Consider the following 17,187-nt stretch of genomic DNA (forward strand, 5'->3'; position numbering starts at 1 on the left):
TTTTATGCTGATTTGCTAGTGAATAATTAATAAGTCAATTTGAAGAACAATTTCAAAATATTAGGACATCATCCAAGCCTATTAAAATCAAATAAAAACATCGTTTCCTTTACTGAATTCCTTACTGGAATCTTTGAGCAGGCATTTTAAAAACTTACAGTGTTAAAAATAAAATTTGAAAAGCAACCATTGGGATCCCTGGGTGGTGCAGCGGTTTAGCGCCTGCCTTTGGCCCAGGGCGTGATTCTGGAGACCCGGGATCGAATCCCACGTCAGGCTCCCGGTGCATGGAGCCTGCTTCTCCCTCTGTCTCTGCCTCTCTCTCTCTCTCTCTCTCTCTCTCTTTGATGACTATCATAAATAAATAAAAATTAAAAAAAAAAGTTTGAAAAGCAACCATTATGTTTTAGGATCATTTTAGGTTTACAGAAAGATTGCAAAGATGGTAGAGAGAATTATCATATATCTCATACCTGGTTTCCCCTTTTATGAACATCTTACATTAGTATATTTGTTACAACTAATGAACCAGTACTGATATATTATCATTAACTAAAGCCCATACTTTATTCAGATTTACCTAATTTTTCCCTAATGTCCTTTTACTATTCCAAGATCCTATCTAAGACATCATACCAAATGTAGTCTTAATGTCTCCTTGGGCTCCTCTTGGCTCCGACTAGATCTCAGATTTTTCCTGTTTTTGATGACCTTGAAAGTTCTAAGGAATACTGAACTAGATATTTTGTACAATGTCCCTCACATGGGATTTCCCTGATATTTTTCCTAGGATTAGACTGCGACTAGAGGTTTTAGGGAAGAAGTCACAAAAGTCAAGTGCCATTTTCAACCTATCATATAAGATGGATTTTTTTAATTGACAATTTTTTATAAATTGCTTACTTACATTCTTGGAAACTAAATTATATTTTAATGCCCTCAATTTAGTATTACCAGCCTATCCAGTTTGAAGTAAACATTTGGACAAGACTCAGGAGTTTCAATTATATAAATCAATGGCATTTTTATATGAATTCTAACATCATTTAGAATGATCATATGACATTTTAAAGTGCAAGAACAAAAAATCAATTAAAACTTAGAAAAGAGTCTCATGAAAACATTAGAACATTAATTTACATTGTCCTTTAAATAAATAAATAATAAATAAATAAATCCTATATAGCTTAAAAACCAAAATTACAAGCTTAGAGCTAGGGTAAACAAAACAAAACAACAACAAAAAACAGCAACAACAAAAAACAAAGGAGATAGAATCATTGATGAAGATAACAGTAACTGTCTATGGCAGAAAGTGACAGCCTGCATCCCACTTCCTGAGGGCCAAACACACCAGCTGACAGGTCTCTAGGTTTCTCAGGGATTTAAGTTAATTCTTTCCAGCTTGGCCAACCTTAATCCAATCAGTGGTTTCCCCCATGACCCAAGAGTTGGCACATCTCCCTTTGTACTTGAAAGCACAAGAGAATTTGAATCTCGTATTTGTTATTAAACTACTAAATGGTGAACTGCATTGGAAAAAAGTATACATGTTATTTTGTGATTACTAATTAGCTCAATTAATGAGATTAACGATTAGATTTAAACTGACATTTTTGTAGGTTAAAGGAAGTTGCATGTCAGCAATTTCACATGGTTCTACCTAACACTCTCAAGGATACAGCAATGGAGGCCTGGATTTCCCAGAATGACTCATAAATAAAAACCTTCCCAAGGCATGTACTGCCCTTGGTAAACAATTAGGCGAAGGTACCATTTCTATCCTTGAATAAGACTCAAAACCAAAAGCTGAAATTGTTAGCATGCTGAATGTCAACAGTTAAACAGTGAGAAGGAACCAGAATGCCACTTCCACTCAGCTCCTGAGGACACCAGCATCTGGGCAAGAAGGCAGATGACACCTATTCCGTTACTACAAACTCCCAAACTGCTCTCCAAAACTAAACTGTGTCACTTACTGTCAGACACGATTTACAGACAGATTCAAAAGCTAAAGGTGCACATATATGTAGCCAATACAATAGGAGAGAAACATTTTAATCCACATTTTTGCTTAAGTGTAGCAACAAGTTAAGCATCAAAAAAAAAAAAAAAAAAAAAAAAAACAACTCAAAATAGTCCTGATAGTTAAAAGGAAACCTCCTCAATCTAGTAACACTAAATAACTTTTTTAAAGATTTTATTTATTTATTTGAGAGAGAAAGAGAGAGAGAAAACACAAGTAGGGGAGGGGCAGAGGCAGAGGGAGAAGCAGACTCCCTGCTCAGCAGGGATCCGGATACAGGGCTGGAACCCCAAGAACCCGAGATCATGACATGAGCTGAAGGCAGACACCCAACCAACTGAGCCTCCCAGGCTCCCCTAGTTTAATAGCTTTAAGCTAATTTTCTACACGGAGGCTTTATATTTTTCAAAGATGTCATTTGACTAAAGGCACAGCTAATTTAAATAGAAAGGGGATTTTGTGATAGCAGAATCCAAATGTGAGATGTAAAAGTTTATAAGCAAAAACTTATTTTTCTGTTAATATTAATTCCAAGTTACAGATATTTCCTGTATGAGATGAAATGAAAGTAAATATGCCATTATGAAAATATCACCTAGAAGTCACATAAATTGGCTTCTGATATTTTAATATGTAGCTGTTTAAAAAAAAATTCATATCCCTGACACATTAACATGCATTCTTTATAAACAAGTCACAAAATTTCCAACATATATCATTCAAGGACTTATGCCAAGAGTAACATCTAGATAATACTGCTCTAATTTAAAATAATTTGTTTTCCTTTCAGTTGACAATATTCCAAAACTTAGATGGTATCTTCAATTTAAATATAACGGAGAACATAATATAAATTCACTTTGACAAAACAAACCTACTTCTGAAAATCACATATGATCATATTTCCTATATTTGCCAACATTCAATACTTTCTCTTAAGATAATGTCTTGACAAATGAATATCCTGAAAGTTCTCTAAATCAATATCTCCCAGTGTTTCATATTCCCTGCTTTCTTTAAGATGATGAATATTGTTCCATGAAAAAGTAAACTTTGTACAGTTCTAATTTATTGTTCTAAAAGTAAGTTTAATGTCCTCCTGCCACAAAATTCCTGGCATATTTATATTCTATTTACTATAAGATAATCTCCCCTTGAAAAACAGCCTGCAATACTTGAGAATGCCAGGAAATACAAGAGAGCTGACCTGGTAGGTAAAAGCATTATATTAGATCTGCATGTGGCAACGCATCAGCTCTTCCTAACTAATCATCATACTGGTCTCTGACATTCATTCAGTGATAGATGATCTGTCTTCTATCTTCCCATTTCAACATATATCTGTGATATGATTCAATGGTTAGTACATTTAAAAATTATCCTATATAAGATATTTACTTGAAGCCAGGTAGGCATTCATCCTTGTGCATTCCTACTTTTTCTACATCAGAACAGGTATTTTAAAGTCTTTTTAATGACCAGCCTTCAAAGGGGTTGCATTCTACTGTGGGAAGACAGGAAAATAAGCTTGCAAACCAATAAATAAATTAGATGATTTCCAGTTCTTTCACATGTTGTAAGGAAAATAGAACAGGGAGTAATTATTAGGTGAAAAACCAAGAGAGGATCAACTTCAGGGAGATGTGTACAAGAGACAAGATGGCCAAAGTGGCTGCCACCTAATAAATCGGTGGGAGAGGGTGCAGGTGAGATAAGACAGGGAGGAGTTGAATTTATTTCTTTGTGTCATTGTCAGGGTCCTAAATAAAGGAAAGATATGAGTGGATACAGAGAGAGCTCTCTGGCTGCTGTGGAGATAAACTTCAAAGAAGCTCAGGAAAGGCAGGCTGGCTGGCTAGGAGCCTGCTACAGAAATCTTGGTGAGAGGTGATGGGGGCTGGGATCAGTATTTTTAAGAGTGAGGGTTATAAGATGTGAAAGGTTCAATCAAGATGAGGAGCATCCATGTAATTTTTTTTAACTATTATAAAAAAGAATTTTGGAATACGAGATGTTAATAAATACGGAAATCTGTACCTAGGTATTCTATCATATTGCTTTGTGTGTCACATTCTCTTTTATAAATCAAAGCAAATCGTTTAAAGTAAACTAAAAAGTAATTTAAAATACCTTAAATAATGACCCAGATTATAATCAGTGATTCCCATTCCCTTAAGGACCACGACAATACCAAACACCCCAAATCTGCCACCAGAGTGGGCCTTCCTGGGCATTGGGACCTTGCTGGTTTTAACCTGTGGTCTCTGTTATGGATGTAAAGTTTGGATCCCCACAAGTTGCATGTGTTGAAGCCCTACTTCCTTTAACATGATGATATTTGGAGTGGGGGCTTTGGAGGTAATTAGGGTTAGATTAGGTCATGAGATGAAGTCCTCATGAGGGGATTAGAGATCTTATAAGAAGAGGAAGAGAGAGGACACTGGGTTACTCAGGTAGTCAAGCATCTGCCTTTGACTGAGGTCATGATCTCAGCGTCCTTGGATAGAGCCCCTGGGTTGGGCTCCCTGCTCAGCAGGGATTTTGCTTCTCTCTCTGTCTCTCCCCTCTGCTCATGTGCTCACTCTCTCAAATAAATAAATACAATATTTGAAAATAAAATAAAAAAGAAGAGGAAGAGAGAAAGATACATGCACAAGGAAATGCCATGTGAAAACACAGAAAGACCGCGGTCATCTGCAAGCCAGGAAGAGAGCTCTCGCAGGAACTGAATCAGCAGGCATCTTGATCTTGGATACCCCGGCCCCCAGAACTGTGAGAAACAAATAAATGTCCCTGGTATTTTGTTATGGAAGCCTGAGCTAAGACTCCCATGCAGTGTTTTCACTTAGTGAAGTACTTCCACCAGCACAACACACAAGCCACCAGGCATTCCCTCATTTCCGTGACTGAGGGGATCATGGCATGTTCTTACATTTGGATTTAGGAATATTTGTGCCACTGAGCACGGCACCCGATTACCTACTCAGTGCCTCACAGCATCCTACAAGACTAGCTGTCAAAATGTTCTACCATCTTCCCCTGGTGAAGCACAAACAGCTCTGCAAATTCCGACATCACACTACAGTACGTCTGCATATCTCAACACCTGAAACCTCACACTGTATCTGTATTTTTTAGCTTAATATGCACGTGCAGCTTAGCTTCTTCACACGATGATGGCAAACTTTTCCACGTGCTGCCAGGATCACTGCAAAGTGTTGGGCACCACAGGCATACAGCAGGACAACCCACCTGCCTGCACCGTCCTGCCTTATAACGGGGGTACAAGCAGTTCTACCTTTTCCCAAATGCCTAATGATATCCATCTTCAGAGATACATGAGCGTTAAACACACAGGTAACAATGCTCTGTCTACAGGAAAACTACGAAGCAGAAAATCTGACATTACTCCTACGGTACACGGGCAGCTTTTTAATGTAAATCGTGGGCATGCATATTGCAAACTAATAAGGTACAACAAACAGGAAACAGAATAATCCCTCCCAGTCCACAAAGCGATTCCTTCTAGAAAGTAAGAGGAAAAAACAAGGGCACAAAACACAAGCTGTGTAAGCACAAAGGACAGAGAGAGAAACTGAAAATAACTCTGAGTTCAAAAGCATCTTCTTTGGGTCAGAGCTAAAAGATAAATAAATAAATAATTTTTAAAATTTCTATAGTCAACAAATACTGTATCCGCCACACATTCATTTAGCTCAGATGATGAATACCTACAAGGAACAACATGTATATTCAAATTCAGATGAATATCTGCTAAGGAGCTTCAGAGAACAAGCAAAAATGACATCTACTATTGGTTCAAAAATCTGTTCAATTGTTTTCAAAACTCTCATCCTCACTTTCAAAAGATAAAATATGGGGAAGCGTTTGTAATGACTAAGATGCTATAAAGCTCAAAGGAATAGCTTTGCTTGTATCTCCTCCTACACCCTGTTCAACTCAAGACAGAACTTCATCAGGCTGTCACCCTTCTCTCTCCCACCTGCAGCTCTATCACCCGCCATCCTGGTAGAAAATACATATTCTGGGACGCCTGGGTGGCTCAGTGGTTGAGCGCCTGCCTTCAGCTCAGGGCATGACCCCGGGGTCCCGGGATCAAGTCCTGCATTGGGCTCTCCGCAGGGAGCCTGCTTCTCCCTCTGCCTGTGTCTCTGCCTCTCTCTGTGTGTCTCAAGAATAAACAAATCTCAAAAAATGCATATTCTGACAAGCCACTAGGAAACCACATAAACTCATATGATTTAACTGTGTAACTGTAAAGTATTTACGTTTAGTACTGGAAGATCTTGAGTCTTAGTCGCAATCATAGAATGCATTTTAACAGAGTTGGCACATGGAAGGAAAGGAAGGATTTCATATAAGTGACTTGAAGTAAGGTAGCATGGCACCCTGAGCTTGAAATCCAAGTTTGGACAGGATAGATACAGCTACTCTTCAACTAGAGAAAATGGCTCAAACACTCAGAGGGGGGCAGATGATCTGGGCCTGGAATATCCTGTCATTTGCTACTCTTTATATTGCTTCTTCAAAATTCATCCTCAGCCTAGTTTGTTGACTGAATGGACTGATCAATGAAAAATTGACCAGCACATCAAAAAATTGTGTTGCCAAACTAGTTTAAGCTTCCTGTTCCCTCTCACTTCTTAAAATTTCCACACTTCTCGGGTGTTACAAGCCCCTCAGCTCTCTATCAGAGGTCACCAGAACACAGTCTTCTGTCTCTACCATCCATATTCGTGGAGGGAGGAGGGATGTCAGTTTCCCCAAAGATCAGTTTCCCTTTGCCCCATAACCTCTTACACTCTCTTTGGTTTGGGGGATTCACATGTACAAGCTACCAGCACCCCAGGAACCGCTCAACTGTTGCAATGAGAAACACAGAATCACTATATAATTCATCACACAATCTTCCAGCTAAATTTAAAAAAGGGGGGGGGGGCTGTCTCTGAAAGTGCTACAAGCATAAGCAAAACCATGATTAGCATATCCACTCGAGTACCTAAAACTTCACTACTGACTAAATAACATACCCACTGAGAGGATATGAACTTGCCTTCTGAACTTCCTTCAAAAGTTTTGAGAATAGGGGACAAATTAAAGTTTTTTTCATAACTTTACACACGACTTCATCCTATTGGAAGCCTACAGTTAGAGTGATAAGAATTCTCTGAAAACTTCTTCAAATATTTAAGGAAATATGTTCAAAAAACAGAAGCCAGCTACAGTTCACACTTCTAAAACTGTTCTGATAAAGCCTTCCAGGCGCCAGACTCAGCAGCCCACTATGAGAAAAAATAATATTCTGGGGACATTTCTATAGACTTCAATCCGTGAGGAACAATAGGGCTTCGTTTTTACTACTCTTTTAAGCAGCACATATCTTTGCAAAAAGAAAAAAATAGAACTTTTTTGGGAGCCAATTTGATATGAAACAATTTTTGAAGTGATATAAAGAAATAACAGGAATTACTTCCAGTGATGGTATCCTCTAAGTGATACCCAATGGCATGGAATATAGCAGTATCTTTACAACCAGTAGGGGAATGAGCATTTCATAATCATATTAATAATGGAGGTCAGACAAGAAAGTTTTACAGACAAGAAAATCTTTTGACTCCAGCTCATCAAAAAAAGAAAGCCAAAACCCTGCTTTTGAAGCACATCACAAATTTCAGGGAATACATTTTATACTGAACTGCTTGTCATGATAATGCTTCCCAAAGCATTTTTACATTTATTATCATATCACAATCATGAAAACACTGTAAATGTTGATCCTAATGAGCAAGTGACCAAATAGGGACACATGCAAGGTCACAGGAGAAAGCAAACAATTTCATTATGTGGATCCCAGAATCCAGAACCCTAATTCAGTATTCCCTTCAGAAGTGCCCAGTTCCCAAAATCCACAAAAAGCAACCAAACCAATCCTAGTTCATGAACCACTTTTGACAATGAGAACAAGACTACACATAGCCCATCATGATTAATGGAGTATTTACTATGTGCCAGTTATTGGTCCTAGGATTTGAGAATCAATGATAAAAAGACAGATGATCAGTATGGAATGGGGGTGGAGAGATACATAGTCCTAGGTGACCAGAGAGAAAGGTACATGTACCCAGTGGGTACACACAGAATATGATAGGTGTAATACATGTATGGGGACAGCTGGGGGGCTCAGTCGGTTAGCCCTCTGACTTGACTTTGACTCAGGTTGTGATCTCAGGGTCCTGGGATCCAGTCCCCATGGAGCTCCATGCTCAGCGCAGAGTCTGCCTGAGAATCGTCTCTCCTCTCCCTCTGACCACACCCCCCCCACTTGCTCTCTCTTTAAAATAAATCTTTAGAAAAAAGAAATATATATATGTATCTATATCAGATCTGTGAGGTAGAAAATCATATATTTGCTTAAGAATGACATCCTAACTTGCTTTTCCCAAACATCCTGAAACACTGCTTCAGCAGCCACACAGAGGATGACTATGGCACATATGCAGAGCTTCCACCTGTGAGCCCCAGCTGCGGCAAACACCTGACCTGTCGCACACAGGTCCTGAGACAGTACAGGAGAGTAATTATGCTTCATGGGGAGAAAGCAAAGGCCAGAATTAGAGAAAAAATATGTTATCTTTATTATTTAACAGTAGAGATTGCTAAGATGTTGGAGGTTCACAAATATACTAGGTTCTCTGCTATGTATATGAGGTCCATAGTTTCTTTTTTTTTTTAAGGTTTTATTTATGCGAGAGAGAGCAAGCGCACACCCAAGCAAGTGGGGGAAGGGGTGGAAGTGGAGGGAGAGGGAAAGAATATCAAGCTGACGCTGCATGAAGCATGGAGCCTGACACAGGGCTCAGTCTCACGATCCTGAGATCACGATCTGAGCTGAAACCAAGAGTTGGAGGCTTAACTGACTGAGCTACCTGGACACCCCAGGGTCCACAGTCTCTTAATCTGCCTTCAAAACAACCTGAAAACACAGGGATTATCTCCCCTCTATCAACATTGGCACTCAACAGTAACGTAACCACTTGCTAAAAAAAAAAAAAAAAAAAAAAAAGGAAAAGTTGAGATATGAACTCAGTCAAGTCAGGATACGACTATTAAATGCTCCCTCCACCATTTGCTCCATTGCCATAGTTACTACTGAAACCCACAAAATCAGCGACCAAGAGAATGCTCCCTTAAAGAGGAAAAGGGAACAGATTTAACTATTAAGTTTTAGAATTATTCTTCAAAAGTAAGAATAAAATGAGGAATAAACTGATAAAATACAGCAAAGCGTAATATAACTACTTTAGAAAAATAATATAAATTAATATGAAATGGAGCATAAACCAGTTGAGAAATATGCAAAAGATACAAAAAGAAAATTTACAGTAGAATTACAAATGCATCATAAACTTATGTAATATTTAACCTCAGCCATAGTCACAGCAAAGAAAATTAAATCTCAGGAAAACACAATTTTCCCCCTAATTGGAATGTGCCGCCTGGGTTTTTGTTTTGTTGTTTTGGGGGGTTGTTTTTGTTTGTTTGTTTGTTTTGTCTTTAATTATAATACTCAGTTGTTAAAATCATGGGAAAACTGGCACACTTCTGTCTTGCCAAAGGAAATGTAAATTATATAACCTTTCTGCAGGACACATTGACAACATGTATCAACAGCCTTGAAAACACTCAGTTCTATGAAGTAATCTACAGAAAATAGCCTGATGAAAACTATTTAGCTTTAATCACGGTATCATATATACTACCAAAAAATGAAAATGCCACCAATGTCGCAAAATAGGAAGTTATTTAAGTAAATGATGTTACATAAAGGTATGGAAAACAGACACTAAAAATGAATACAAATTATATGAAAAAGGCTGCTTTACATGTTAAACAGTAACAAGACAGAATATGAGGACTCTTCTAAATTTAAAAATGTATATGGATCAGCATTTCTACTAAAAACAGTCATTTCTGTGGCTTCACATCATGTATGAACTTTAGCTTCCTTTCATCACTCCTGCATTTTCAATTTTTTATGATCATGCATTACTTTTGAAAACAATAAAAGAAGAAAACAATATTCAAAAAAGAGAAAAATATTTCATTAATATGCTGCACATTCTCAAGAAGACACCAACTTGCTAAAACTACTCAATACATCTCTTGAATTTAAGAATGGAGAAAATCTAGCTGTAGCACTGAAGAGGATACATGTAATAGACACTCAATAAAGAACGCATGTTGTTGATTTCAGTCAAGCATTCAACTAATTAATGAAATTTATCCCAAAGCAAAAATATAGTATTCTTCTCAAATTTAAAGGCATGCTTTTCTTTTTTTTCTGTGTAATGATGTAATACATAACAACTATTATATATTTGGTGGGCAGATAATATACAAAGAGCAAAACACTTGAAACCCTGTCATAAGCGCTATGTTGTGTTTGTATAGGTGTATATACGGGTATGTGTGCTGGGTATCATATTCAATATAATTCACTGCCTTGCTTTTCTTCTTAACCCTTAGTGTTAAAAACACTCCCCAGTTTCTTGGAAGAGATAATTCCTAACTGTTATCATGTTCCTTTGGATAGAGGTGTCATAATATATTTATGCATTTATGGTGGATGTAACATTATTACTCTTTTGGAACCCAACTCAAGCCAAACAGTCTGATCCACACACTACCAGCCCCAGGCTTCCTGTGACACCTTCCATGACCTGGGTAAACATGACATGATTTCTACTGTCTCTGAGACTTTTCAGATGATGCCCATTTCACCTTTCTGCTTTTCTGGAAATCTCTACCTCCTTATACAGTGACTCAAAACAAAAGAAAAAATCCACACCAGAATCAGCACCAATGAGGGCGGTGTTAGAGACAAGACACTGAATTTTGGCTTTTTTGTATTTGGGAGAGTTGGTTTGCTGCCAAAAACGTTGCTATTCTTGGAAATTAAATTATTGCATTACTGAAAGTAATGACTGCTAGGTTACTCTAATGTTTGAAAGTCCAAACAAAATATTTGAGAAAGAAGAATAACATTTATTTTAAGAAGTAAGCTTTTATAAGGTTGAGTAGTCATGCTCGGATTCAAATAAAACTTAGAAATTCACTTTTTTCTTCTTTCTTGACAGAGTCTGTTATTGCTCCTATTAAAAGTTAAAACATTAAATGCCAACCAAACTCAAATTATCTACACTGGGATAGAAAGTACCTTATAGATAACAGTTCGCATGAGATCATTATTTATATATAGTTTGGGAAGTCAGATTTTGACATTGTCCCTTTTATACCCAATTCCTACCACTTACAAGGCCATCCAATTATTGGTAGTCAAAAGTCTAACATGGAGAGTAGGGAGGAAACACCGAGAATGAGTTATTTTAAAGTTGGCAATACATAAATCAGCTGAATTTCATGGACCGTACTCTCTATAAATCAGCCAAGGCATTGGACACTCCCCTGATAATTTCTGATACAGTGTCAAAATACCATAAAATATTTAAAGAGCTCAACTTCTAAGCAAAATACTATGGAAGCTATTATATTAAGAATTCTACAACCAGAATTCTTTATAAACCATGTCAGTGAGGCACACTTCTTGCCTACTTCTGATATTTTTTCCAGGTAAAGGGAACTTAATTCATGTGATATTCTGGCCTCCCTCCAACCCTTCACTTTCTCTGTTTCTGAAAAATAAAGGAAGCACCTTGGCTAGTTCCTTGCTTCTTCCTCTAGAGATCTTTCTGCCTACAGAGAGACAAGGCTAGGCTCTAGGGCTCAGATCAGCTCTGTCCTGCAGGAAGAGAGGAAGGCCAAGGTCCTGTGATGACAGAATTAAATTATATCTATTCTTCATCATCTAATGCTAGAAATTAAGCATCTCACTTAGTAATATATCTGTATGATACAAAATTTGTGGAAATTTTGACACTTATATTTAACCAAACATACTTGGATCACTGCTTACGTTGAGCCAAAAAACAGGAAGGTCTTATTATAACACGTATTTTACTCTGGTAACTTACAATTAGAGTTCCCACAACAACACATAAATTTGAATATAAATAACCGTATTTATTGTCAAAATGTTTTTTTTTGACTTAAGATAAATTAGTCTCTTGTTACACAGGTCACATTCCATTAACAAATTTTAAGGTATATCTAAACATTATTATAAAAATTATGCTGCTAAAGATCATGTTTTTTCTTTGAAGGAGCTGGGCATAATCAAACCCACAGGAGCTAAGCTCTTTACTAAAGGTACCCAGAGTAAGAAAACAAGTGAAAATTACTATTTATTGTCAAAAAAGGTACCAGTACACACACTTTCACTTCAAAAAGTTGATTTTTAATGGGGGGAGTGGGTCTTCTCTTTAAAGAATAAATTCAACCTTTTAAGGTTTCTTTCCTTTTTGTTACATTGCTATTATGCTGGGATTCATGCCCTGTGGTTCCAAACAGAGGACAGATTTAATATGTGACCTCACAGAAAGGGAGGCCGTGTTTCTTCAACTATCTATAATATTTTTTGTATGAATCTTGTAGAAAACTTGATATTAACCAGATGAATAGTACACAACACTAATAGAGAATATCAAAATTTTATAATTTCTGACTCTTTGATTGGCATCTTTTTTAAAAATAATGGTGCTGGGAGATATAATTTACTTCTCTTTTAGCTTAACTAATATATATTTTAATATGTAAAGGACTGGTATGTTGTAGATTAGAGAACTTAATATACCTCATATGAAAATCTGCACAATAAAGTAACATTACAATAGGAGTAGGGAGAGAATATATACATTTAATAGCCTTTGTTAGAGAGAGGCCTATATAACATATTTAATAATACACAAATGAAGCATAAGTATCCATCTTGCAATGAAACGCCGGGACACCTGCACCCTGATGTTTATAGCAGCAGTGTCCACAATAGCCAAACTGTGGAAGGAGCCTCGGTGTCCATCGAAAGATGAAGAATGGATAAAGAAGGTGTGGTTTATGTATACAATGGAATATTACTCAGCCATTAGAAATAACAAATACCCACCATTTGCTTCGATGTGGAACTGGAGGATATTATGCTGAGGGAAATAAGTCAATCAGAGAAGGACAAACATTATATGGTCTCATTCATTTGGGGAATATAAAAAATAGTGAAAGGGAATAAAGGGGAAAGGAGAAAAAATGAGTGGGAAATATCAGAAAGGAAGGCAGAACATGAGAGACTCCTAACTGTGAGAAACGAACTAGGGGTGGTGGAAGGGGAGGTGGGGACTCTGGGGGGGGTGACCGGGTGACGGACACTGAGGGGGACACTTGATGGGATGAGCACCAGGTGTTATTCTAAATGTTGGCAAATTGAACACCAATAAAAATAAATTTATAAAAATAAATAAATAAATAAATAAGTACCCATCTTAACATGCAGATACAGATCTCTTGTGTCTACGCAAATGTTTATAATTTACAAGCCACTTACACTTTCAATTAATCCTGAAATAAATCTCCTCAGATATTCTATCCTTTTGTACCCATTTTACTGCTGAAAACCAACCAACAAAAAACTAAGGTCTAAGTAACACATAAATGGCCAACGTCACAGCTAAAGAAGAGACAGAGCTGGGATCCACCCAAAGCCAGCACTCTGGCTTTGAATATATATATATATTCATTGTGGGTCAGAACCCAACTTTTTTCTCTAGAAATATATTTGTGACAGGAAATGACAATTAATGGAATAATAAGTTTCAATAGATGTAATTCATTTTACAGATCACTTTCAGGAACCTCACCAAGGGATACATGTGAATATGTCTCTAAGATGAAAAGCTTCTAGGAAGCACTGTTTGTAATTTATCAAAAACTAATTGATACAGAATATAACTTCAATATCCTAATATAGCTAAGACATTTCCTACAAAACAGTTATCCGAGATATGGAGCTTGAGATCATACTTAACAGCTCAGTGATCAAAAGATAAACAACTGGAAGTGTCATAACTACACATTTTTGTTACGAGTCTTCACATTTTTAATGGACTAAAAGCACAGTAGGATAAAATACTTCTGTGACTTTCCTGTGTTAAGAGGTACTGTTTTTTTTAATAATAAATTTATTTTTTATTGGTGTTCAATTGAGGTACTGTTTTTGAACATAATTAGATTCATTAAACCCAACCAGGCAGCTTATTAATCAGTAGGCTAGATTGGCAGACAATGGGATAGAAACTATTTATCTATGACACATTTAATATTTTACATTAATACAAAAAGCTGTTGCTCTGGCATATAATCAGATAAACTTGAAGCCAGCAACAAGTATCATGAACTGTTCCCACTCAAATTAACTTTTCACCTACATTCACATAACACTTTTGACAAAGCTTATGTTCAGGAGAGCACCACCTTTATAATTATATGTCAAAAGTAATGTTATATTTGAGAATATGGTAACTTCATTTTTAATTTTAAAGGTCATTATGAAAGTGACATTATCCTTAGAAATTATTTAACAAAACTATAAATTGCATTTTCCAACTAATTTCATTTGAATTTCATTTTCTCCCTGATGAACCATTTCACTGGGAGAAAGACTTGGCTTGTATTCTACTGTGGAGGATGTGAAGTTGATGGAAATATTTTTTTTTTTAATAGGGTATTATTTTTTTTTTAATTTTTATTTATTTATGATAGTCACAGAGAGAGAGAGAGAGAGAGAGAGGCAGAGACACAGGCAGAGGGAGAAGCAGGCTCCATGCACTGGGAGCCCGACGTGGGATTCGATCCCGGGCCTCCAGGATCGTGCCCTGGGCCAAAGGCAAGCGCCAAACCACTGCGCCACCCAGGGATCCCGGAAATATTATAATTTGACAGTGCATGACTTTTATTACAAACAATGAAAACATTAGTGACATCTATAATGATTAGGTTGTACAACTACACAAACATTCACCAAATTAAATAACTCCTTTCTGCAAGACTATGACAATTTTATTAGGGCAACAACCTCATGTACTTACTACAATTGCCATTCAATCAGGTACTATCATTTTCAATCCACAACATGACATAAAACTCACATATACAACACGTATAGTGCTGCTCATGCTCATCAGCTGCTCTCTGCATACACACATAAGCACAGAACAGTGTCTACTAGTCCTTTAAGTATCGTGTTTAAAACTCAACAGTAGACTCAAAAGGAATAAAGAAAAATGAACGTCTACCCCATTTATTGCTTCTTTTTGAAAGAAATTTTATATTAAAACAAGGCAGCAAGTACAACAGTGTGTTCAAAGTGCTCTTGTAAAGTTTTCTAGATGTGAACAAGCTGAAACTAACACAATATAGGTAGAGCTAATCAATCGCACTGTTCAGTTAACTCAAGCCGTATGGAGCTTGCTAGCCTTCCTGCAACACTGAGACTTGCTAGCTGTGTAATTACAGGCCTCCCAAATCTCACCATCTAACTCCAAACGCAAGCATCTTCATCCAAGTCCTGAGATCCTGTGACCCACAGGGCAGTGAGGACGCCACTTAACATTTTCCCCAAAACATTGAAAATGGATTCTGCATGTGGCAAAGAGAATTTAGGGCAGTTTAAAGCATCCAGTCCACACTGGAGGATGCCCGCCCCTACATGTCATACTTCTCAGGGACCGAGCTCCCCATGTCATGCCCAGGTTCATCCTTGTAATTCAACCTAAGTCTTATCAAACACTCCTCCGTGGGATTTTAGAAGCGGTGCAGCCAGAATGCCTTTTAATCCTGGAGGTGAATTACTAACTGCCAAGAGAGGAACTGGTCTACCACCGGACGCAGCCGAGCTGATGGAAAGATGCACAATGAGACAACTCCTGGGTAGTGTGACCAGCTCCCTATTTTCATCGAAGTCGGTGCAGAAAATTGCAAGCACCTTAAATATTGGTCATATAGCTCCGAAAAGTGAAAATCTACGCATGTCAGGCCCCACAGTATGCTTGTAACATGTCCCTTTTCTCCACCAACATCTTTGCTTGATGACATTAGGCATGCATGTTAACAGCACCTTTCAGGGCCAAAGCAAATCAGATCAGATCAACCCAAGCACACAAGGGGAACAAAACAGCTTGGAATCACAACCTGCTCCTTTTTTTCTGTGTTTCCACACCCTTCACTTCCCTCCGTGTACATCTCAGCACAACTTTAGGCATTCTGGAAGTAGCTGATCTTTGTTGGAAACACACACACACACATACACACACACACACACACACCCCAAATCCCTAAGACTGCTTCCCTACCACACGACTTGGGAAGCTGCATCACCTCTCTAGTGACTTGATTCTGAACGTAGCGGCTCCAACCAGCTGAGCAGCAATCGATGCAAACGCATCACACACCAGAATAAGAGCAAGGTCGGTGAAAAGGGAAAGCAGCTTTGCTCTCAGCCACTAATTACCTACCACCCGAATACCGCGTCGCAAGCTCCCACACACAGACAGGGAGCTGCCCTTACCAGACACCACTGGGCGCAGTGCTGCCCTTGCACAAGTGTGCAGAGGTGCTTGGAGACTCAGTATCCCTCCCTTGTAGAGGAGAAAAGTCTGACTTAGAGACAAGGGAAACACACACAGGCCCCAAACTGGTGGGTCTTATGGATGCAGAATTCCAGCCTAGATCCTCTTGGGTCCCATCTTGACTTCCTTGCCATCTGCAGGATATCCATGGTGTCCTGAATCCTCGTGGGCTCCAAGTCAGGCCCTTTATCACTGTAGACATGTACCAGTGAGGAAACGGGTCTGCCCCTAAACACATTCCTCTGCATGCTGTGGAGCTCTGGAAACTTGAGGAAACAATGTGTTAATGAAGGCAAAGTCTTCTTGGGTTATTTTACAGACAATCCTCCTCAGAAATTGGCGATAATTAGCATTCTGGCTATTTTTCCAAGGCTGAATTCCTCAGAGGTGAAGCAGTGCAACTTTGCAATACCTGAAGCAGAAATAATTTATGTTATGAGCACAGGGAATCATCAAACAGCCACCAAAGGGCATCCACTTAGAAGCTGGGGCCCAACCTTGTAAGACAACAAAGCAAACCACGCTCATGCCCTCTCCGGAGGGAAAGTCCAGGACAGCTCCTGGCTCAGG

At 38.1% G+C, this 17,187-nt stretch overlaps 1 pseudogene; it reads left to right on the plus strand.

Annotated features, from left to right (window-relative positions):
* The first annotated feature begins 5,199 nt into the window (after positions 1-5,199).
* The window catches only part of LOC140596507 (transmembrane protein 19 pseudogene), a 32,100-nt pseudogene continuing 20,112 nt past the window's right edge, over positions 5,200-17,187 (plus strand).

Source organism: Vulpes vulpes, unplaced genomic scaffold (genome assembly GCF_048418805.1).
Source record: "Vulpes vulpes isolate BD-2025 unplaced genomic scaffold, VulVul3 Bu000000696, whole genome shotgun sequence".
Classification (NCBI taxonomy): domain Eukaryota; kingdom Metazoa; phylum Chordata; class Mammalia; order Carnivora; family Canidae; genus Vulpes; species Vulpes vulpes.